The sequence below is a fragment of the Bufo bufo genome, chromosome 5 (assembly GCF_905171765.1).
Source record: "Bufo bufo chromosome 5, aBufBuf1.1, whole genome shotgun sequence".
In the NCBI taxonomy this organism is placed as follows: Eukaryota; Metazoa; Chordata; class Amphibia; order Anura; family Bufonidae; genus Bufo; species Bufo bufo.
In genome coordinates this window covers 376,509,049-376,533,440 of record NC_053393.1, presented here as the reverse complement: position 1 = coordinate 376,533,440, position 24,392 = coordinate 376,509,049, and positions in this window count along the sequence as shown.

Sequence of the window (24,392 nt, the reverse complement as noted above, 5' to 3'; positions counted from 1 at the left end):
AGGGAAGTCTGGCCAATGGAGCTATCCCAAAGGAGGGAGAGGAAGAGGCTTCATCCTCAATCCCCAGAATAGACAAAATAAACAGCAATGACGCCAGGGTAGGGGGGCGACTGATGGGTTTTCTATCTTCCTGGAGTCAGGTAACTTCAAATCCCTGGGTGCTAAACGTAATCTCTCAGGGTTATAGGATAGAGTTCACATCAGTCCCCCCGAGAAGATTCTGCATCACACCTCAGAACAGATCAGATCTTCCGAAAATTTAGCAAGGCGTCCAGGACCTCTTAGAGCTAGGGGTAATTCAAAAGGTCCCTATCCCAGAGGAAAGGAGAGGTTTTTATTCCAGCCTCTTTTTAGTAAAAAAACCAGACCAATCCTTTCGCACGATAATAAACCTAAAACCCCTAAACAGGTCTATTCTATACAGGAGGTTCAGGATGGAGACCATCCCATCCACAACCCCTCTAATTCCAAAAGGGGCGTTCATGTCGTCAATCGATCTAAAGGACGCTTACTACCATGTCCCCATCTATCATCTCTCCCTAAAATATCTAAGATTCGCTCTAAGAGGACCAGACAGGTCTATCCATCACTTCCAATATGTCGCCCTCCCCTTCGGTATTTCCTCGGCCCCAGGGTCTTCACAAAAGTCGTGGTAGAGATGGTGGCCTACCTTCGTCAGGAAGGAAACACAATCATTCCATATCTCGACGACTTTTTAATTCTGGGCAAGACAGAATCCGAGAACCTTCTGGCAACCCAAAGATTCTCGGAATTCTTAAAAATCTCGGCTGGATTATAAATATAAAAAAATCGACCCTAATCCCATCCATGAGAATAAGGTTCCTGGGTGTGGAATTGGATTCGTCCCTGTTGATGACCTTCCTCCCTCAGGACAAGGCTACTGCGCTGACAGAGAAAATCAGAGCGTTCCAGAGGGCTCGCAATTGCTCCATCAGAAAGGCCATGAGTCTCCTTGGAAGCCTAACCGCCTGCATTCCCTCGATGGCATGGTGCCAAAGCCACACAAGAGTAATCCAAAATTGGATCTTAACTATCTGGGACGGAAGACAAGTAAGTTTAGACAGGATTTTTCGGATCCCACAGGCTGTGATTGGTGGAAAGTAAAAAGAAGACTGCTAGGAGGCCTTCAGTGGCGGAACCATTCGGCCATTCAGGTAATCACAGACGCAAGCCTCGGAGGCTGGGGAGCAAAGATAGGAGATCATCTTCTACAGGGTACCTGGCCTGCCGAGATAAGAGACAGATCCTCCAACTACCGAGAACTATACGCAGTCCTGGAAGCATTGTTAAAAGGAGAGTGTCTTTTAAAAGGGCGACACCTAAGGATAATGTCCGACAATACCACAACGGTGGCTTACCTGCGTCACCAAGGAGGGACAAGGTCACGGCCTCTAAGCGAGATAGCAAAAAGAATCTTCTCCTGGGCAGAAGGGAACGCCTTATCTCTGTCCGCCATCCACCTAAGGGGCTGCGAAAATGCAGTAGCAGACTTTCTGAGCAGAGAGACAATAGATCCAGGAGAATGGTCTTTGAACAGGAACATCTTCCAGAAGATCTCGGAAAGATGGGGCTGTCCGGAGGTAGACTTATTCGCCTCCAGAAGAAATGCGCAGGTAAAATGTTTCTGCTCCCTAAACCCAGGAGACAGTCCATGGGCAATCGATGCCCTGTCAATACAATGGAAATGGAAACTAGCCTACGCCTTTCCCCCAATACCACTACTACCTCGGGTTGTCCAGAAGCTCCTGGAGGAACCAACTACTCTCATCCTAATAGCCCCTCTATGGCCAAAGAGAAGTTGGTTCTCCACTCTAAAACAGCTATCGCTGGAAGATCCGTGGGAGATTCCCTTCCAGAGGGATATTCTAGTTCAGGGCCCTCTTCTTCATCCAGACCCAGGTATATTCAAACTGTCAGCCTGGATCCTGAGAGCGAGACATTAAGAAGCAGGGGTCTTTCGGAAAAGGTGATACTTACTCTGAGGGCTAGTAGGAAAAAGGTGACCTCCTCCATCTACCTTAAGATCTGGAAGAAATACTGTTCCTGGTTAGGAGTTGAACACCCAGACACCACCTCTCCTCCCATCAACAGGATTTTAGACTTTCTACAGTGCGGCCTTGAGTTAGGCCTGAGACCTAGTACTCTGAAGGTCCAAATTTCTGCCCTCAGCTCCTTCTACGACTGCAGCCTGGCCAACCACAGATGGATCAGGAGGTTCTTCAGAGCAGTTTCAAGATTGAGACCCTCTCTGAGATCCAGAGCTCCGACTTGGGATCTTAACATCGTCCTAGAAGGCCTAACAAAACCTTCATTCGTACCATTGTCGGAAATCTCTTTAAAACACCTTTCCCTAAAAACTGCCTTTCTGATCGCTATCACCTCAGCCAGACGCATTGGAGAGATCCAGGCCCTTTCTTGTAGAGAGCCCTACCTCCAGATCAGCAAAGATCACATCCGTCTAACTCTCGACCCAGGTTTTCTCCCTAAAGTAGTCTCACCTTTCCATCAAGAACAGGAGATCTTCCTACCCTCTATCCCTAGGTCCGAGCATACAGGGTCTAGTGATAGGTTACATCTCCTAGATGTTAGGGACATAGTTATCCATTACCTGGATTCTACCAGAGATTTCAGGGTTGATAACAATCTTCTTATTCAGTTTTCGGGAAAAAATAAAGGAAAGAAGTTAGCCAGGTCTTCCATAGCCAGATGGATCAGATCCACTATTGAATGCTGTTACAAGATCCAGAACAAACCCAGTCCTGGTAATATTAAAGCCCATTCTACTAGGGCCACTGCCTCTTCTTGGGCTGAGAAAGGAGGGGTCTCGCTGGACCAGATCTGTAAAGCCGCAACCTGGTCTAGCGCTAATACTTTTGTAAGGCACTATTGTCTTAATCTTCCGGACTCGAATGAAGCTCGTTTCGGCCGGAAGGTTTTACAGGCGATATCCCCACCCATTTAGTTATCTGATATGTCTCAATGTGGGCCGTCATGGTGGATGAAATGGAAAAACCGCAATTAGACTTACCGGTAATTCCGTTTCCTTGAATCCACCATGACGGCCCATACTATTCCCCTTCCCCCCAAAAAATTAAAAAAAATTAAAAAAAATATTTTTGTATGTATATATATATATATATATATATATAAGTTACATATACATGCAGAAGATTAAATAGGAGTTTAAGGGTATGAATCAATATCCTTTTACTTTTGTTCCACCTTTCGGGTAATTGTAAAGCACTGAGGAGGTGGAGGGGTGGGGGGTTCTTAACCACCTCCGGACCGCTGTACGCACAGACGCGTCCTGGAGGTGGTTGTTTAATTCCTCCTGGACGCGCCGGCGCGTCATCTCGCGAGACGCGAGATTTCGGTCACAGCCGGCCCGCGCATGCGCATCGCGGGCCGGCAAAAGTTCGAGGAGTATTTCATCAGCAACCTGCCGGCCAATGATCGTCGCTGGCAGGTTGCTGATTTTTAAAAAATCGAATCACAAGCCAGATAACAGATCATATTAGTAAATATGATCTGTTATATGGCTTCTCTGCTCCTCTGCTGGTCCTTTTCGTCGGTTGGATCCAGCAGAGAAGCAGACATCACTGTGAGTACACCAAACACTTCACTGTAGCCCCTGATCACCCCCCTGCACCCCAATTAACCCTTTGATCACCCCTTTGATCGCCCCTGTCAATCACCAGTGAAAGGAAAAAAAGTGATCAGTGTAAACTGTCACTTTTTTTTTCCCACTAGTATTGGCTGTTAGGTTTTAGGGATAGTTTAGGCCCCTTGGTTAGGTAGTTAGCGTCAGTTAGCGCCCACCCCACCGCACCGCAGTCACTTTTATTCGCTGTTTAGCGTATCGCTAATCAGCATTTGTACTTTTATAGTATCTGTAAGTGATCAAAACTGATCACGGTCAGATCTATAATAGTATTAGTGTCACTTTAGTTCGCCCTCCACCCAAAACGCAGTGTTTGCCCGATCAGGCCTGATCGGTCGCCCACACGTGCGTTCACCCACGCCCGCCCCACCGCAGTGACAAAAAATTATTTTTTTTTGATCACTGCACATTCACTTTACACGCTCTGCGGCGATAAAAAAATCAGTTTTGATATTTTTTATCAACCGCAGCGGCCTCCGGTACTTCGCTAGCCTCCCCTTTGTAAGACAGGCTTGCTTTTTTTCTTGGGTAGTCTCAGGGAATACCCCTAAATTTAGTAGTCCAAATGTCAAACAGGGGGTATTCTTCTGAAGAGGCCTACAGGATTCTGACCCAGTCGGATGAGGAGTGGGAACCCTCATCTGACGAATCTAGCGGGTCAGAATATGAACCTGTAGAAAGCAGTGGCTCTCTGACCCAAAGTTCGGACGAGGAGGTGGAGGTCCCTGGCAGCACCAGGCGTACCCGGCCCCATGTCGCTAGACCACAGGTTACACAGGATCCGCTTCAAGAGCAGCAGAGTGGGGCTGTCGCTGCCGGATCACGTGGTGAGGCATACACCAGCAGCGCAGCCCTTCCTGGACCTAGTACCAGCACTGCCGTACAACCTGGTGAAGTAGCGAGCACCAGAAGGGCAGTTGAAGCTGGTACGGTGGCACGTGCACTAGTTACCCCGTCGCAGCCACCTCGCAGACAGGCCCGTAGAGCCCCTAGAATCCCTGAGGTGCTGGCAAACCCTGATTGGCAGTCACCAACTTCAGCCGCACCATTAGTTCCCCCTTTCACCGCCCAGTCTGGAGTTCGGGTTGAGACGGCTCAGATCAGTACGGCCCTGGGATTTTTTGAGCTGTTCTTGACTGCGGAGCTCTTGGACTTAGTCGTGGCAGAGACCAACCAATATGCCACACAATTTATAACCGCAAACCCGGGAAGCTTTTATGCCCAGCCTTTCCGGTGGAAACCAGTCCAAGTTTCCGAACTTAAAATTTTTCTGGGCCTTCTCCTCAACATGGGCCTGACAAAAAAGCATGAATTGCGGTCATATTGGTCAACGCACCCAATTCATCACATGCCCATGTTCTCTGCTGCTATGTCCAGGACACGATTTGAGGCCATCCTGCGTTTCCTGCACTTTAGCGACAACACCACCTCCCGTCCCAGAGGCCATCCAGCTTTTGACCGGCTCCACAAAATTCGGCCCCTCATAGACCATTTCAACCAGAAATTTGCAGATTTGTATACCCCTGAGCAAAACATCTGCGTAGACGAGTCCCTAATACATTTTACCGGGCGCCTTGGCTTCAAACAATACATCCCAAGCAAGCGTGCCCGGTATGGGGTCAAATTGTATAAGCTCTGTGAAAGGGCCACAGGCTATACCCACAAATTTCGGATCTATGAGGGAAAAGATCAGACCCTGGAGCCGGTCGGTTGCCCTGACTACCTGGGGAGCAGTGGGAAGACAGTCTGGGACTTGGTGTCACCCTTATTCGGCAAGGGGTACCATCTTTATGTGGACAATTTTTACACAAGTGTGGCCCTCTTTAGGCATTTGTTTCTAGAACGGATTTGCGCCTGTGGCACCGCGCGAACTAGTCGCGTGGGCTTCCCCCAACGGCTTGTAACCACCCGTCTTGCAAGGGGGGAGAGGGCTGCCTTGTGTAACGAAGAACTGCTCGCGGTGAAATGGAGAGACAAGCGTGACGTTTACATGCTCTCCTCCATTCACGCAGACACGACAATACAAATTCAAAGGGCAACCCGTGTCATTGAAAAGCCCCTCTCAGTCCACGACTATAATTTGCTCATGGGAGGGGTGGACTTCAATGACCAGATGTTGGCTCCCTATTTAGTTTCCCGCAGAACCAGACGCTGGTATAAGAAGGTGTCTGTATATTTAATTCAATTGGCGCTCTACAATAGTTTTGTTCTCTACAGTAAGGCTGGGAGAACACGATCCTTCCTCAAATTCCAGGAAGAGATCATCGAGAACCTCCTTTACCCAGGAGGTTCCGTGGCCCCATCCACCAGTGTAGTTAGCCGTCTACACGAGCGACATTTCCCCAGTGTCGTTGCTGGTACCTCAACCCAACCGCCACCCCGAAAAAAATGTCGTGTCTGTAGCAGGAGTGGAATAAGGCGTGACACCCGCTATTTCTGTCCTGACTGTCCGGACCACCCTGCCCTATGCTTAGGAGAGTGTTTCCGGAAGTACCACACACAGGTACACCTAGCATAGGGATCACATCTCACCAGGACAGGCACACAGGGCTATTAGGGCCCTTTCTCTCACAGCTGCTGCAAACCTCTCCTTTCACCTGGGATAAAGTGCATAACGTACTTCGCCACATCTTTGGGCGATTTGCGCTTTGCACATTGTCCCATGGGGAAGGAGAGGTTTGTTCTATAAAGGTAAAAAAAACAAAACAAAAAAAAAATTACCGGTAAGTAAAAAAGTTAAAAAAGTTTAAAAAAGTTAATATGTTCTGTTCTAAAGTTAATAAAGTTATTGCTTTGCGGCCTGGTTTTTTCTTTTTTGTTTTGTTTTTTTTACCTTCCAGGTGGACCAACCGATCGACCAGCTGCAGCACTGATGTGCATTCGGACAGAAGTATTGCGCTGCTGTCAGATTACACGCAAGTCGGTGTATGCGGCGCTGCAAGACGAGATTTCTCCTCTGCAGTAAAAGATATGTTTGCCGAGGCATATGAGCTGAGGAGGTGGCGGTGTTCATATACTTTGGCAAACACTTTGTATATATAAAAAAAAAAAATCCCGGCAATGATTTATTCATCCACATCGATTGATGTGAATGGAGAAATCTGGTTTGCCAGGGCATACGAGCTGAAGTGGGTATGGATGTTGGGCGGAGCTCCTATGTCCTGGCAGACGCCTTTCCCCTCCTTTTTCTTTTTTTGGCAGAGATTTTTTCATCCACATTGATCGATGCGAATGAAGAAATCTGTGCCGTTCATTTTTTTCTTTCAGCCCAGAGGCTGAACGGAAAAAAAAAAATCTCATTACCCGTATGCTCAATATAAGGAGAATAGCAGAAACTCCTAATGCTGGGCATACATGTAATGATTGCGGAGACCCTCAAATGCCAGGGCAGTACAAACACCCCACAAATAACACCATTTTGGAAAGAAGACACCCCAAGGTATTCGCTGAGGGGCATATTGAGTCCATGAAAGATTGAAATTTTTGTCCCAAGTTAGCGGAAAGGGAGACTTTGTGAGAACAAAATCAAAAAAATCAATTTCCGCTAACTTGTGCCAAAATTTTTTTTTTTCAATGAACTCGCCATGCCCCTCATTGAATACCTTGGGGTGTCTTCTTTCCAAAATGGGGTCACATGTGGGGTATTTATACTGCCCTGGCATTTTAGGGGCCCCAAAGCGTGAGAAGAAGTCTGGTATCCAAATGTCTAAAAATGCCCTCCTAAAAGGAATTTGGGCCCCTTTGCCCACCTAGGCTGCAAAAAAGTGTCACACATCTGGTATCTCCGTACTCAGGAGAAGTTGAGGAATGTGTTTTGGGGTGTCTTTTTACATATACCCATGCTGGGTGAGATAAATATCTTGGTCAAATGCCAACTTTGTATAAAAAAATGGGAAAAGTTGTCTTTTGCCAAGATATTTCTCTCACCCAGCATGGGTATATGTAAAAAGACACCCCAAAACACATTCCTCAACTTCTCCTGAGTACGGAGATACCAGATGTGTGACACTTTTTTGCAGCCTAGGTGGGCAAAGGGGCCCACATTCCAAAGAGCACCTTTCGGATTTCACAGGTCATTTACCTACTTACCACACATTAGGGCCCCTGTAAAATGCCAGGGCAGTATAACTACCCCACAAGTGACCCCATTTTGGAAAGAAGACACCCCAAGGTATTCCGTGAGGGGCATGGCAAGTTCCTAGAATTTTTAATTTTTAGTCACAAGTTAGTGGAAAATGCTGATTTTTTTTTTTTTTTTTTTTCATACAAAGTCTCATATTCCACTAACTTGTGACAAAAAATAAAAACTTCCATGAACTCACTATGCCCATCAGCGAATACCTTGGGGTCTCTTCTTTCCAAAATGGGGTCACTTGTGGGGTAGTTATACTGCCCTGGCATTCTAGGGGCCCAAATGTGTGGTAAGGAGTTTGAAATCAAATTCAGTAAAAATTGACCTGTGAAATCCGAAAGGTGCTCTTTGGAATATGGGCCCCTTTGCCCACCTAGGCTGCAAAAAAGTGTCACACATCTGGTATCTCCGTACTCAGGAGAAGGTGGGGAATGTGTTTTGGGGTGTCATTTTATATATACCCATGCTGGGTGAGAGAAATATCTTGGCAAAAGACAACTTTTCCCATTTTTTTATACAAAGTTGGCATTTGACCAAGATATTTATCTCACCCAGCATGGGTATATGTAAAAAGACACCCCAAAACACATTCCTCAACTTCTCCTGAGTACGGAGATACCAGATGTGTGACACTTTTTTGCAGCCTAGGTGGGCAAAGGGGCCCATATTCCAAAGAGCACCTTTCGGATTTCACAGGTCAATTTTTACTGAATTTGATTTCAAACTCCTTACCACACATTTGGGCCCCTAGAATGCCAGGGCAGTATAACTACCCCACAAGTGACCCCATTTTGGAAAGAAGAGACCCCAAGGTATTCGCTGATGGGCATAGTGAGTTCATGGAAGTTTTTATTTTTTGTCACAAGTTAGTGGAATATGAGACTTTGTATGAAAAAAAAAAAAAAAAAAAAAATCATCATTTTCCACTAACTTGTGACAAAAAATAAAAAATTCTAGGAACTCGCCATGCCCCTCACGGAATACCTTGGGGTGTCTTCTTTCCAAAATGGGGTCACTTGTGGGGTAGTTATACTGCCCTGGCATTCTAGGGGCCCAAATGTGTGGAAAGGAGTTTGAAATCAAATTCAGTAAAAATTGACTTGTGAAATCCGAAAGGTGCTCTTTGGAATATGGGCCCCTTTGCCCACCTATGCTGCAAAAAAGTGTCACACATCTGGTATCTCCGTACTCAGGAGAAGTTGAGGAATGTGTTTTGGGGTGTCTTTTTACATATACCCATGCTGGGTGAGATAAATATCTTGGTCAAATGCCAACTTTGTATAAAAAAAATGGGAAAAGTTGTCTTTTGCCAAGATATTTCTCTCACCCAGCATGGGTATATATAAAATGACACCCCAAAACACATTCCCCACCTTCTCCTGAGTACGGAGATACCAGATGTGTGACACTTTTTTGCAGCCTAGGTGGGCAAAGGGGCCCATATTCCAAAGAGCACCTTTCGGATTTCACAGGTCATTTTTTACTGAATTTGATTTCAAACTCCTTACCACACATTTGGGCCCCTAGAATGCCAGGGCAGTATAACTACCCCACAAGTGACCCCATTTTGGAAAGAAGAGACCCCAAGGTATTCGCTGATGGGCATAGTGAGTTCCTAGAACTTTTTATTTTTTGTCACAAGTTAGTGGAATATGAGACTTTGTAAGAAAAAAAAAAAAAAAAATCATCATTTTCCGCTAACTTGTGACAAAAAATAAAAAGTTCTATGAACTCACTATGCCCATCAGCGAATACCTTAGGGTGTGTACTTTCCGAAATGGGGTCATTTGTGGGGTGTTTGTACTGTCTGGGCATTGTAGAACCTCAGGAAACATGACAGGTGCTCAGAAAGTCAGAGCTGCTTCAAAAAGCGGAAATTCACATTTTTGTACCATAGTTTGTAAACGCTATAACTTTTACCCAAACCATTTTTTTTTTACCCAAACATTTTTTTTTTATCAAAGACATGTAGAACAATAAATTTAGAGCAAAATTTCTATATGGATCTCGTTTTTTTTTGCAAAATTTTACAACTGAAAGTGAAAAATGTCATTTTTTTGCAAAAAAATCGTTAAATTTCGATTAATAACAAAAAAAGTAAAAATGTCAGCAGCAAAGAAATACCACCAAATGAAAGCGCTATTAGTGAGAAGAAAAGGAGATAAAATTCATTTGGGTGGTAAGTTGCATGACCGAGCAATAAACGGTGAAAGTAATGTAGGTCAGAAGTGTAAAAAGTGGCCTGGTCTTTCAGGGTGTTTAAGCACTGGGGGCTGAGGTGGTTAAACTCTCTATGTGTTCCTGCCCCTACAGAGGTCAAGGGTCAATCTCAATGTGGGCCGTCATGGTGGATTCAAGGAAACGGAATTACCGGTAAGTCTAATTGCATTTTTTTTTATTGACAGGCACATTTTAAGGCCTCATGCATACTACTGTGGTTTGGATCTGCCTCCAAGCTGCATTTTTTGCGGGTCGGATGCAGACCCATTCACTTTAATGGGGCCACAAAAGTGGTGGACAGCACATTAGAACATGTCCTATTCTTGTCTGTAGCATGGATTGGACTGCTCTATTGAGGGCCAGACGTTCCGTTCTGCCAAGTGTGCATGAGGCCTAAAAAACACCAGAAAGTGCCCACATTTTAAAAATGTTATAAATGAAAAAAAAACACACAAAAATGCTTTTACTAAAAACACAATGAAAAATGTCCAAACATTCCTGCAAAAGAGACAAACCATTGCAAAAAATGATGTGTGAAAAAGATGTATGGGTACCTGCGCATAGGTGCAGGTTTACTAAAAGAAAATCTGCATAGATTTCCTTGTGGTTTTCTGTGCTTTTCCACAGTCTTGGTGCACATTTGATACCTTTTTTCGCTGCAAGTTTCACCCTTCCATTGAAAATGATGAAAATCCACAAAAGAAGTGAAATGCTGCTTAATTCAAAATACGCACATCAGGTCAATTTCCATACAGAAGAAAAAACTAAGTGTACATGAGCATTGTCTAATCGCATACACTTTGCTGTGATTGTACTATGCTGTGGTTTTTCTGCATGAGAATCTGCTCAGAAAGACAGTACATAATACACATTGCATGCAGACACCCTAATACTGCAAAAACACATCTGGTCACTTAAATGGGTTATCCTATAATATTTATGGCCTATCCCCAGGACAGGCCACCAATATTAACTCCTTAATAACCGCCGATACGCCTTTTTACGACAGTCATTAAGGGGCATTATTCTAGGCCATTGCATTTTTGCGGTGGCCTACAGTAAGCGCTGCATGGGTCTCCCATGCAGTGGAGAGCAGAAGCTCAGCTCTTGTATGACAGCTGGGCTACCCGGGTCGGGCAGGATTATCGGGTTGAGAGTTGTTTTATGCTGTTTGTCAACCTACTCTTGTGAGTATATTAAAATAATTTTATGTAAAAGTGAATAGCGGTGTTGCACTATTGGAGTTTTTATGCTCTAGAATCGAGAAAAGTTCTGTTGAAAATTTTGATTTGATGTGCCTAACTCCTACCTGCCCCTGTGAGTATAACAGCTGAAAGCGTGTGTGGGGAGCTAATACAGTACTTCACTATTAGTGTGCTTCCCTCCGCAGGAGCTGTAGTGGGAGGAGGATATTTGGGAATTTGGTGTTCGCTTCATACCTAAGCAGTCAGAGGATTCGAGATTAAGAAGATTGGTTAGTAGAGAGTTGCGTGGTCCCGAATATATTGCATACTGACTTTGTGAATTTAACCCACTTCACTACTAGGACCTGCAGCGGTAAAACAGTTGGGATCACATATTGGAACGTTTTTTATTATTGTGATAGCTGCCCTGTGTATATGCCCTATTAGGCTTGCAATGAGGTTTCAAAGGTGAAGGAAGCTTTTCACACACTTGGAAATGATATACGGGAGGTTGCATCAACTGTTTCATTCTCTGCAGTTTTGCCTGTGCACAACCTTCAGCATGACAGGAAGATGCGCATTAAGGAATTCAATGTATGGTTTGGTGTATGGTGTCTGAACCAAGGGTTTGGCTTTGTGTCTCATGTTAGATCTCGTTGGAATGGAAAAGAACTGTTCAAGAAAGATGGTTTGCATCTTTCTCTCAAGGGAACGAATGTCCTCAGTGAACAGTTCCAAGTATTTGCTAAGGAGCATTTAAACTAGGAAAGGGGGGCAAAATAAAGATAATCCAGCAGTCCCACTGCCCCCCGGAACAATGCCAGAAGATGCCAGTAGCACATAGGTTAAGAAATGACAAGCTCAGATTCTTGTCTACAAATGCTCGCAGTTTAGGGAATAAGATCAATGAACTTGAGTCTATAATGGCATCTGAGAATATAGATTTAGTGGCTGTTACTGAGACATTGTTCAATGGGAGTAATAACTGGGATATAACAATACCAGGGTTCTCTCTATATAGGAAAGACAGAGAAGGCAAGAAAGGGGGGGGTGGCCCTGTATGTGAAAGATAGCATAAAATCTAATTTAATACAAGTTAGCAAGACCAATTTAGAGTCAGTTTGGGTTACCTTGCAGCTTGATAATCATAAGGTAACTCGTGTAGGTGTGATATATAGTTGAGGAAATAGCTAAAATGACATTGAAAGGGGAAGTTATTATTATGGGAGACTTTAATCTTCCTGATGTAAACTGGAAAACCAAAATAGCTAGTTCCGCCAGGAGTACAGATATTCTAAATTCCTTACTGGGATTATCTATACAGCAAGTAGTTGAGGAGCCAACCCGGAAGGAGGCCATTTTAGATTTAGTATTCACAAATGGTAATTTGGTATCTGATATTACTGTAGGGGAAAGCTTGGGGTCTAGTGATCACCAGTCAGTGTGGTTTACTATAAGTACAGTTACTGAGTCACACCACACAAAAACAAAAGTTTTAGATTTTAGAAAAACTGACTTTTCTAAAATTAGATTAGTGGTATACGAGTCACTATCAGATTGGAACAGTTTCAATGGCGTCCAGGAGAAATGGGACTACTTAAAAGTGCACTATAGAAGGCAACAGATAATTGCATTAGGCTTGTCAGTAAGACCACTGTGGTACTCAGCAGAAGTGGCCAAAATCATTAAAAACAAAAAGATAGCATTTAGTAATTATAAAAATAAAAAAAAACGAGGATGACAGGCAAATTTAAAATATTAGGCAGAGAGAGGCCAAACAAGTTATAAGAGCTTTTAAAGCACAGGCAGAAGAGAAATTAGCTCAGTCAATGAAAAAAGGCGATAAAACATTCTTCAGATACATAAATGAAAAAAGGAAACTAAAACAAGGAATTACCAAATTAAAAACAAAAGAAGGAAGGTATATGGAAGAAGATAAAGAACTAGCTGACTGCCTCAATGAATACTTCTGTTCAGTTTTTACAAAGGAAAATTAGGGAAAAGGACCTCAGTTAGGAAGGAAGACTAATGAATCTTTTGATGCATGTGTCTTTACAGAGGAAGAGGTTCTAAGTCAGTTGTATAAAATTAATACAAATAAGTCACAGGGGCCTGATGGGATACACCCAAAGCTATTAAAAGAGCTTAGCGGTGAACTAACAAAACCATTAACAGATTTATTTAACCAATCACTGGTAACAGGAGTCGTCCCAGAAGATTGGAAATGAGCAAATGTTGTGCCCATTCACAAGAAAGGTAGTAGGGAGGAATCGGGCAACTATAGGCTAGTTTTCGGCTTTTACCTGGTGCGGCGGTGGTGCCATCGGGTCCCCATGGGGCTGTGGGGGGGACCCGATGGCATGTAAGGCAGCGCGCTGCCTTCCTGAGGCATCTGTGCTGCCTTCCGGTGATGAGTTTGTGAGATCCAGCCCCCTGGATCTCACAGGCCGGAAGCTGTATGAGTAATACACACAGTATTACTCATACAGTCAATGCATTCCAATACAGAAGTATTGGAATGCATTGTAAAGGATTAGACCCCCAAAAGTTCAAGTCCCAAAGTGGGACAAAAAAGAAAGTGAAAAAAAAAGTTGAAAAAATAAAGTTTTCCCCAAATTTTTTTTAAAGTTTCGAGTAAAAATAAACAAAAACGTCATTTTCCACAAATAAAGTTAAAACAAATTATAAAAAAATAGGGGGGGGGGAAAGTATACATATTAGGTATCGCCGCATCTGTATCGACCGGCTCTATAAACATATCACATGACCTAACCCCTCAGATGAACACCGTAAAAAATAAAAATAAGCAATTTTTTTGTCACCTTACATCACAAAAAGTACAACAGCAAGCGATCAAAAAGGCGTTTGCCCACCAAAATAGTACCAATCTAACCGTCACCTCATCCCGCAGAAAATGAGCCCCTACCTGAGACAATCGCCCAAAAAATAAAAAAAATATGGCTCAGAATATGGAGACACTAAAACATAATTTGTTTTGTTTTAAAAAAGCTGTTATTGTGTAAAACTTACATAAATAAAAAAAAGTACACATATTTGGTATCGCCGCGTTCGTATCGACCGTCTCTATAAAAATATCACATGACCTAACCCCTCAGATTAACACCATAAAAAATAAAAATTGTGCTAAATAAACCATTTTTTGTCACCTTACATCACAAAAAGTGTAATAGCAAGCGATCAAAAAGTCATATGCACCCCAAAATAGTGCCAATCAAACCGTCATCTCATCCCGCAAAAATCATACCCTACCCAAGGAAATCGCCCAAAAACTGAAAACATTATGGCTCTCAGACTATGGAAACACTAAAACATGATTTTTTTTGCTTCAAAAATGAAATCATTGTGTAAAACTTACATAAATAAATAAAAAGTATATATATTAGGTATCGCTGCATCCGTGACGACCTGGTATATAAAAATATCACATGATCTAACCTGTCAGATGAATGTTGTAAATAACAAAAAATAAAAACGGTGCCAAAACAGCTATTTCTTGTTATCTTGCCTCACAAAAAGTGTAATATAGAGCAACCAAAAATCATATGTACCCTAAACTAGTACCAACAATACTGCCACCCTATCCTGTAGTTTCTAAACTGGGGCCACTTTTATGGAGTTTCTACTCTAGGGTTGCATTAGGGGGGCTTCAAATGGGACATGGTGTAAAAAAAAACAGTCCAGCAAAGTCTGCCTTCCAAAAACCGTATGGCATTCCTTTCCTTCTGTGCCCTGCCATGTGCCCGTACAGGCCATTCCTCCTGAAGAAGCAGAGGGGCACGCCAGTTAGCGACCGCTTATCCTGTTTGACACGCACCTGGTGCATCGGGTAAGAGAGGATTAGATTATTATACCACATCCCTTGAACAGAGTTTAGATTGGTGTCATGACTGACTTTGATGAATCTGCTGTGTTCCATACTGGGAATGTATGGGTAGTAGCCAGCATGCTCTGTTATATGTGATTCCCGTATGCTTGCTAGGTATGCATTATAGTTGACTGCTAGGACTATCTGAGAGGAGATGTATATCAACGCGCAGGTTATGCTCTCGTAATGTTAGTCTATGTCACATGTTGTATGCGGTCTCACAGAGTATTCATGAGCTGTCGCCCCTGGCACTTTATGTTGTTTCCACATGTCTGTATATGTGTATGTATGTTTTTAATGTAAATTTAATAAACTTTGATATATTGGGTATTTTGGTACAAACCGGATTCCAAAAAAGTTGGGACACTATACAAATCGTGAATAAAAACTGAATGCAATGATGTGGAGGTGCCAACTTCTAATATTTTATTCAGAATAGAACATAAATCACGGAACAAAAGTTTAAACTGAGAAAATGTACAATTTTAAGGGGAAAATATGTTGAATCAGAATTTCATGGTGTCAACAAATCCCCAAAAAGTTGGGACAAGGCCATTTTCACCACTGTGTGGCATCTCCCCTTCTTCTTACAACACTCAACAGACGTCTGGGGACCGAGGAGACCAGTTTCTCAAGTTTAGAAATAGGAATGCTCTCCCATTCTTGTCTAATACATGCCTCTAACTGTTCAAATGTCTTGGGCCTTCTTTGTTGCACCTTCCTCTTTATGATGCGCCAAATGTTCTCTATAGGTGAAAGATCTGAACTGCAGACTGGCCATTTCAGTACCCGGATCCTTCTCCTACGCAGCCATGATGTTGTGATTGATGCAGAATGTGGTCTGGCATTATCTTGTTGAAAAATGCAGCGTCTTCCCTGAAAGAGATGACGTCTGGATGGGAGCATATGTTGTTCTAGAACCTGAATATATTTTTCTGCATTGATGGTGCCTTTCCAGACATGCAACCTGCCCATGCCACACGCACTCATGCAACCCCATACCATCAGAGATGCAGGCTTCTGAACTGAGCGTTGATAACAACTTGGGTTGTCCTTGTCCTCTTTGGTCCGGATGACATGGCGTCCCAGATTTCCAAAAAGAACTTTGAATCGTGACTCGTCTGACCACAGAACAGTCTTCCATTTTGCCACACTCCATTTTAAATGATCCCTGGCCCAGTGAAAACGCCTGAGCTTGTGGATCTTGCTTAGAAATGGCTTCTTCTTTGCACTGTAGAGTTTCAGCTGGCAACGGCGGATAGCACGGTGGATTGTGTTCACTGACAATGGTTTCTGGAAGTATTCCTGAGCCCATTCTGTGATTTCCTTTACAGTAGCATTCCTGTTTGCGGTGCAGTGTCGTTTAAGGGCCCGGAGATCACGGGCATCCAGTATGGTTTTACGGCCTTGATCCTTATGCACAGAGATTGTTCCAGATTCTCTGAATCTTCGGATGATGTTATGCACAGTTGATGATGATAGATGCAAAGTCTTTGCAATTTTTCGCTGGGTGACACCTTTCTGATATTGCTCCACTATCTTTCTGTGCAACATTGTGGGAATTGGTGATCCTCTACCCATCTTGGCTTCTGAGAGACACTGCCACTCTGAGAAGCTCTTTTTATTCCCAATCATGTTGCCAATTGACCTAATTAGTGTTAATTGGTCTTCCAGCTCTTCGTTATGCTCAAATTTACTTTTTCCAGCCTCTTATTGCTACTTGTCCCAACTTTTTGGGGATTTGTTGACAACGTGAAAATTGGAATCAACATATTTTTCCTTTAAAATGATACATTTACTCGGATTAAACGTTTGATCTGTCATCTACGTTCTATTACAAATAAAATATTGACATTTGCCATCTCCACATCATTGCATTCAGTTCTTATTCACAATTTGTTTAGTGTCCCAACTTTCTTGGAATCCGGTTTGTACTTGATCTCTGTGTTGATAAGATTTAAAGGTAGGCAAACAATGTCATAGAGCAGCAGGAAATGCTAGCAGAATGCTTGGGTGTATAGGGAAAGGGATACCAGTAGAAAGAGGGAGGTGCTCATGCTTATCTACAGAGCACTAGTGAGACCTCATTTGGAGTATTGTGCTCAGTACTGGAGACCATATCTCCAGAAGGATATTGATACTTTGGAGAGAGTTCAGAGAAGAGCTACTAAACTAGTACATGGATTGCAGGATAAAACTTACCAGGAAAGATTAAAGGACCTTACATGTATAGCTTGGAAGAAAGACGAGACAGACGGGATATGATAGAAACTTTTAAATATATAAATGGAATCAACAAGGGGCCGGGGCCGGGAGAGTGCAGGAGCTGTGAGGTCTTCTACAGACCTCGATCAGCCCTGCACTGAGGCTGTACAGCACAGTATAGGGCTGTACAGCCTCTCTGGGGGGTGTATTTCCACTGTACAGTAACTGGGGCTACTATGTCAGCCCCAGTTACAAGAGAAATCAATAGTGAAAAAAAAAAAAAGTGAAGTTAAATGTCCCCCAGAGGTCTGGTATGACCTTAAGCGGGATGCAAAGTGTAAAATAAAAATAAATAAAGTGTTAAAATAAAAAAATTTAAAAAAGGTTTCACGTGTAAAAAATAAATAAAAATCCCCAAATAAGGAATAAAAAAAAATAATTTAAAAAATAAAAAAAATAATAATATAGACATATTTGATATTGCCGCGTCCATGACGGTCGGCTCTATAAATATATCACATGATCCACCAGGTCGAAAAAATAAAAACTGTCAAAAAAAGCCATTTTTGTCACCTTACATCACAAAAAGTGCAACACCAAGTGATCAAAAAGGCATATGTCCCACAAAATGATACCAATAAAACCGTCACCTCCTCCCACAAAAAATGAGCCACTACCTAAGAAAATAATGTAAAAAATAAAAAAATTATAGCTCTCAGAACATGGACACATTAAAACATAACTTTTTTGTTTCAAAAATGCTATTATTGTGTAAAACTTAAATAAATAAATAAAAGTATACATATTAGGTATCGCCACGTCCGTAACGATCTGCTCTATAAAAATGTCACTTGACCGAACCCCTCAGGTAAACGCTGTAAAAATAAATAAATAAATAAAAACTGTGCTAAAACAACCAATTTTTTTGGTCACCTACCTTGCCCCATAAAGTGTTATAATGAATGATCAAAAAATCATATGTACCCAAAAATAGTACCAATAAAATTGTCACCTTATCCCCTAGTTTCCAAAATGGAGTCACTTTTTGAGAGTTTCTACTGTAAGGGTGCATCAGGGGGGCTTCAAATGGGACATGACATCTAAAAATCATGTGGCGCTCCTTTTCTTCTGTGCCCTGCCGTGTGCCCATACAGCAGTTTATGACCACATGTGGGGTGTTTATGTAAACCGCAGAATCTGGGTTATAAATGATGAGTTTTGTTTGGCTGTTAACCCTCGATGTGTTAAAGGAAAAAATTGTATAAAAATTGAAAATCTGCCAAAAAAGTGAAATTTTAAAATGTGATCTCCATTTTACTTTAATTCTTGTGGAACGCCTAAAGGGTTAACAAAGTTTGTAAAATCAGTTTTAAGTAACTTAGGGGTGTAGTTTCTACAATGGGGTCATTTATGTGGGTATCCACTATGTAAGCCCCACAAAGTGAATTCAGACCTGAACAGGTCCTTAAAAAGTGGGTTTTGGCAATTTTCTTAAAAATGTTAAGAATTGCTTTGAAACTTCTAAGCCTTCTAACGTCCCAAAAAAATAAAATGACATTTCCAAAATGATGCCAATATAAAGTAGACATATGGGGAATGTTAAGTAATAAATCTTTTATGAGGTATCACTTTCTGTTTTAAAAGCAGAGAAATAGAAATTCTGAAAATTGCTAATTTTTCTAAATTGTTGATAATTTTTTTCATAAATAAAAGTGAAATATATTGACTCAAATTTATGACTATCATGAAGTACAATGTGGCACAAGAAAACAATCTCTGAATGGCTTGGATAAGTAACAGCGTTCCAAAGTTATTACCACATAAAGTGAGATATGTCAGATTTGCTAAATTAGCCCTGGTCAGGAAGGGGGCAAATGGCCCAGATGTGAAGTGGTTAAAAGAAGAAAAACTGCTACAAGAGGACATAGTTTTAAATTAGAGGGGCAAAGGTTTAAAAGTATTATCAAGTATTACTTTACTGAGAGAGTAGTGGATACATGGAATAGCCTTCCTGCAGAAGTGGTAGCTGAAAATACAGTGAAGGAGTTTAAGCATGCATGGGATAGGCATAAGGCCATCCTTCATATAAGATAGGTCCAAGGGCTATTCATAGTATTCAGTATATTGGGCAGACTAGATGGGCCAAATGGTTCTTATCTGCTGACACATTCTATGTTTCTATGTTTCTAGGCTGTGCCACATCCATAATGACCTGAAGTATAGACTATGAATGCCATAAAAAAAAAAACAATACCATAATTACTGATATTTGCTCATCATCCACCAAAGAAACAGAATTAAAAGCGATCAAAATGTCCTATGCACCTCAAAATGATACTAGTGAAAACCGCAAGGTGATGCGAACTGAGCCACACAGAGGAGGAACTCCTCCGCAACAACAATAAAGACTGGCTATCTCCTCGCCAACTGGAAGTAGGAACCATGGTTACTGATAATGGGAAGAACATTTTGTCTGCGCTGCATTAGGGAGGGATGACCCATGCGCCCTGCATGGTGCACGTCTTCAATCTCGTTGTCACCCAGTTCCTCAAGTTTTCTACTGAACTGCAAGAGCTGTTAGAAATTTCCAGGAAACTGTGCATGCACTTCAGACACTTATTGTGCAAAACACGCCCTCCTTGAGCTGCAAAGGCAAAATGCTCTTCCCCCAACATTGCCTGATATGCAACATTTCCACCCGTTGGAATTCTACGATCCATATGTTAGATTACCTGTATGAGCAGAGGAAGGTGGTCAATGATTTCCTAATTCTGCAAGGTAAAAAAAAACACACCTTTTCCATTGAAAACAATGCATTTTAATAGAGCAAATTGAAAAAAAAAATTATCCTCCACATATTTAGTATCACCACATCCATAATGACCTGAAGTATAGACTATGAAAAAACAATACCAAAATTACTGATATTTGCTCATCAGCCACCAAAGAAACAGAATTAAAAGCGATCAAAACGTCTTATGCACCTCAAAATGATACCAGTAAGGTGATGCAAAAGCCTTTTTTTTTTACTTTTTTAAAAAGACTTGAGTGGGTGCACAATCAGCATATTGCAGACAAAGATAGGACATGTCCTATCTTTTGCGGCGTGGTCATACAGACCCGGAAGCACATTTAAAGGGAAAGGTATATAAAATGAGGCAGAGCGCAACATTGAATAATACCGTTTGTGATAGAGTGTATAGAGATAAGCACAAATTGGAGGTGCTCCCCATCTCAAGCAGCCAGATCTTGTCAACGTCAGCAGAAGGAAGCTGTGGTTCCTTCCCCTCAACTTTAATGTCGTCTATTGCTACTGATGCTCCTTCCCCTTCTACTCTTCGTTACTTGTTTTGACAGCAATCGATCACCGAGGCGATTGCAAAAAGACAACAGTATGTGTGCACTCATCCAACGGCACAGAAACTGAATGAGCACCTTGCCAAGTTTATGGTACTACAGACCCTCCCTTTCCATGTAGTTGACTTCATGTAGTTGCAAACTTCGGAAAACTGATGGCCTGTGCCCACCCAAGGTGGAGAGTCCCAATCAGACATTACTTTTCCAAAAAAGCTGAACCAGCCCTGCACACATACATTGAACAGAAGGTGGGCCAGACCTTGAGCCTCTCGGCGTTTGGTAGAGTTCACGCCAGCGCTGACATATGGAGTTTTAACTATGGTCAAGGACAATATATGTTGTTTGCAGCCCACTGGATAAATGTCGTTCAGGCCCAGGCACACCAGCAACTTGGCCAGGTGATGGGAATGCTGCCTCTGCGTTGTAATGCTGTGATTCTTGCACCAATGTCCTCCTCTGCCTCCTCATCCTCACCATCCACTCTAGGCACAGTTCACAGTGGTCCTCCATCATATCACCTATGCAAAGCTACGTGTTGTCACATGGTTCTGCATCTGGTCAGCCTTGGCGAATTGAGCCACAGAGAGGAGGAACCCCTTCCGCAACAACAATAAAGACTGGCTATCTCCTCGCCAACTGGAAGTAGGAACCATGGTTACTGATAATGGGAAGAACATTTTGTCTGCGCTGCATTAGGGAGGGCTGACCTATGTGCCCTGCATGGTGCACATCTTCAATCTCGTTGTCACCCAGTTCCTCAAGTTTTCTACTGAACTGCAAGAGCTGTTAAAAATGTCCAGGAAACTGTGCATGCACTTCAGACACTCTTATTGTGCAAAACACGCCCTCCTTGAGCAGTAAAGGCAAAATGCTCTTCCCCCAATATTGCCTGATATGCAACATTTCCACCCATTGGAATTCTACGATCCATATGTTAGATTACCTGTTTGAGCAGAGGAAGGTGGTCAATGATTTCTTAATTCTGCAGACAGACAGGTCTACTCCCCAATGTAACTTCCACGTTAGCCAGGCCCTTTGAGGAGGCCACTTTACTGTATTTGTCAGTCGGCGGAACTACGGGATGAATGATGTCATTCCACTCCTTTACATCCCGGAATGGATGGTGAGAAATCCGATTGGCGAGGAGACAGAAGATGTGGCGCCTATATCTCATGACCACCTGAGCCCTGAGTAGGATGGAGGAACTGGCGAGGAGGAGGAGGAAATAAATGCCCAGGAATTTTATACATAACTAGGTGGTTTATCTGCCCAAGTGACAGGAGATGAGGAGCTGCAGGCAGACGACAAAAATGACGCAGATGACCCTGACAGACTATGGCAGTATACAGTGGAGAAGGAGGCAGGGAGGCCCTCTGAGTCCATTGTGCAAATAGCCAGATGCATGCTTTCTTGTTTGTGTAGCAACAGCCGTATCGTCAAGATTTGGCAGAGGGATGACTACTGAATATCCACAATGTTTCACCCTCACTACCAGTCAAAAATGAGAGGGATGCAAAAATGGACACAATGGTCTGCTTGGGCAGACTAGATGGGCCAAATGGTTCTTATCTGCCGACACATTCTATGTTTCTATGTTTCTATTTCCCGTTCTCAGGAAGGTCTGACCAGGGGGACCCTCTGCACTCAGGCTCCACTGCTATGACTGCAGGCACAAGCAGCAACTTAAGTCTGGAGTCTCTGTTGAGCAATTTTCTTCAGCTGAGTTTTGAAGAAACCACCCATCAGCAGCAGTTGGACAGGCAGCAGAATCTCAACCAGCAGGTGTTGGCATTCTTGAACTGCACACTGTCACTCATGATCTAAGATCCCCTGGACTACTGGGCATACAAACTTGAAGCGTGGCCGCAGCTGATAGGGTTTGCCATGGGCATGCTATCTTGCCTAGCCAGTAGTGTGGCCTCAGAGCAGGTATTCAGTGCGGCGGGGGGCACAGTTACTCCTAAAAGAACTCAGCTTTCCTCCTAAAATGTTTAGAGACTATCCTTCATAAAGATGAATCAGGCATGGATCAACCAGGATTTCCAGACAATGGTGCCCGATGCAGATACAACAGAATAGATCATTCTGCCACTTATGGGAGAGGCTTAACTGTGATGAGTGGGTGAAGCGCTTCCCCTGACCTAGCTGGCTGTGTTGTGCCGGAAGCCAGGAGCGAGGGTAAGCCTAGTAGTGGGCGTACCCTAAAGGGAGTGTTTGAGAACATGGGGGGTGGGTGGGTGTGAACAGAAGCGCCCTGAGGAGCTGGGGGCTGGAGCTTAAGGAGGTAAGATGCCCCTCCCACAAATTCAGGCTGACTTTTCAGCCTTCCACTTATGGGAGAGGCTTAACTGTGATGAGTGGGTGAAGCGCTTCCCCTGACCTAGCTGGCTGTGTTGTGCCGGAAGCCAGGAGCGAGGGTAAGCCTAGTAGTGGGCAAAATAAACGAGGAGAGCAGAGTAATGACCAAAAGCCTTTAATACCACCCAGAGAGCAAGATTACAAACTGCCTGGGAAATCTCAACATGCGGGTTCGGGATGTATCTCGTGAAGCAAGAAGAGCGCCACCTACCCATGCATTTAATCACGTGTGCCGGGACCCCGTTTTTGATGCTGAAGACGCGGCTCCGGTTCGGAGCGAGTATCCTGTGATGGCCAGCGGGTTATAACCGAGACCTGAGGCCAGCGTTCTGATGTGGGACACAAACTGGATTGACGTCAGGGGCCCCCCCACGCCAAGGAAGCAGCGGGGCCTCTGGGGAGGCATCTTGCAACAGGGCCAGCAATTGACGGGGGACCATGACTGGGCACCAATCGTTGGAGGTTTTAAAACCTGACCTCCGAGGGTGGTCCATGCTGATGGGCCTTCGTGGAAGGGAGCCAGAGGACAAAATGGTCATGGGCCCAGGACAACTGTCGCACCTGTGACCCCTGACGTTTAGGGGAGGTGCTGGTGAACTCACCTGGCCTGAGGAACCCGTAAAACCCGAGATACATGGCTGTCTTAATAATCAAACTAGGAGAGTGCCCAAAAAGGAAATCCATCCAGCGCGGACGAGAGTCGCCTAAACATCTCGCCGGAGACAGGCTGCCTACGGGGGGAGGGACGTCCCCGCACTTCTGGATCCCCCTAAGGGCAGCTTTTACCGCCTGCACTGAAAAAATGGAACCTCCATTCGGGTTATGGAGCATTGCGCAGTGCTGTCTCCCCGCTAGGTACGGCTTGATGGTGTTGAATGATAGCCTGAGATTGCGGTGATAGTGGGCTATATAAACGCCAGGGTGTAGGAGACATCGTCCAAGCCACCTTGCGGGTGGGACCTGGCGAAACCTTCGTAAACCCTGACACCGGCTTGGTATTGGAGGAGTATTGATGGTATTGGAGGAGAGGGAGTGCTGAACCAGGTTCCTGGCGTGAGCAAGGAGGGATATGAGTTCGGAACGTAGTACGACTGGTGCCTACGAGAAGGCTTGAGTCGGTCTGGGCAACGTACCTGGCTTAGAGGCTACTACCTGTATCGATCTGTTGGGTCACCTGACCTTAATCCAAATGTCGCATAAGTGAATGATCAGGACACGTTCCTGAGAGGGCAAATCCTAAGGTTCGGAAGGAAAAAGAGAACATAACTGAGGATGGTGACGGGACTGGGTGAACCAGGAGATAGAGGTAGGTAAGAGCCTGGGCGATCCAGGAGACAGAGGAAGGTATGAGCCTGGTGATCCAGGAGA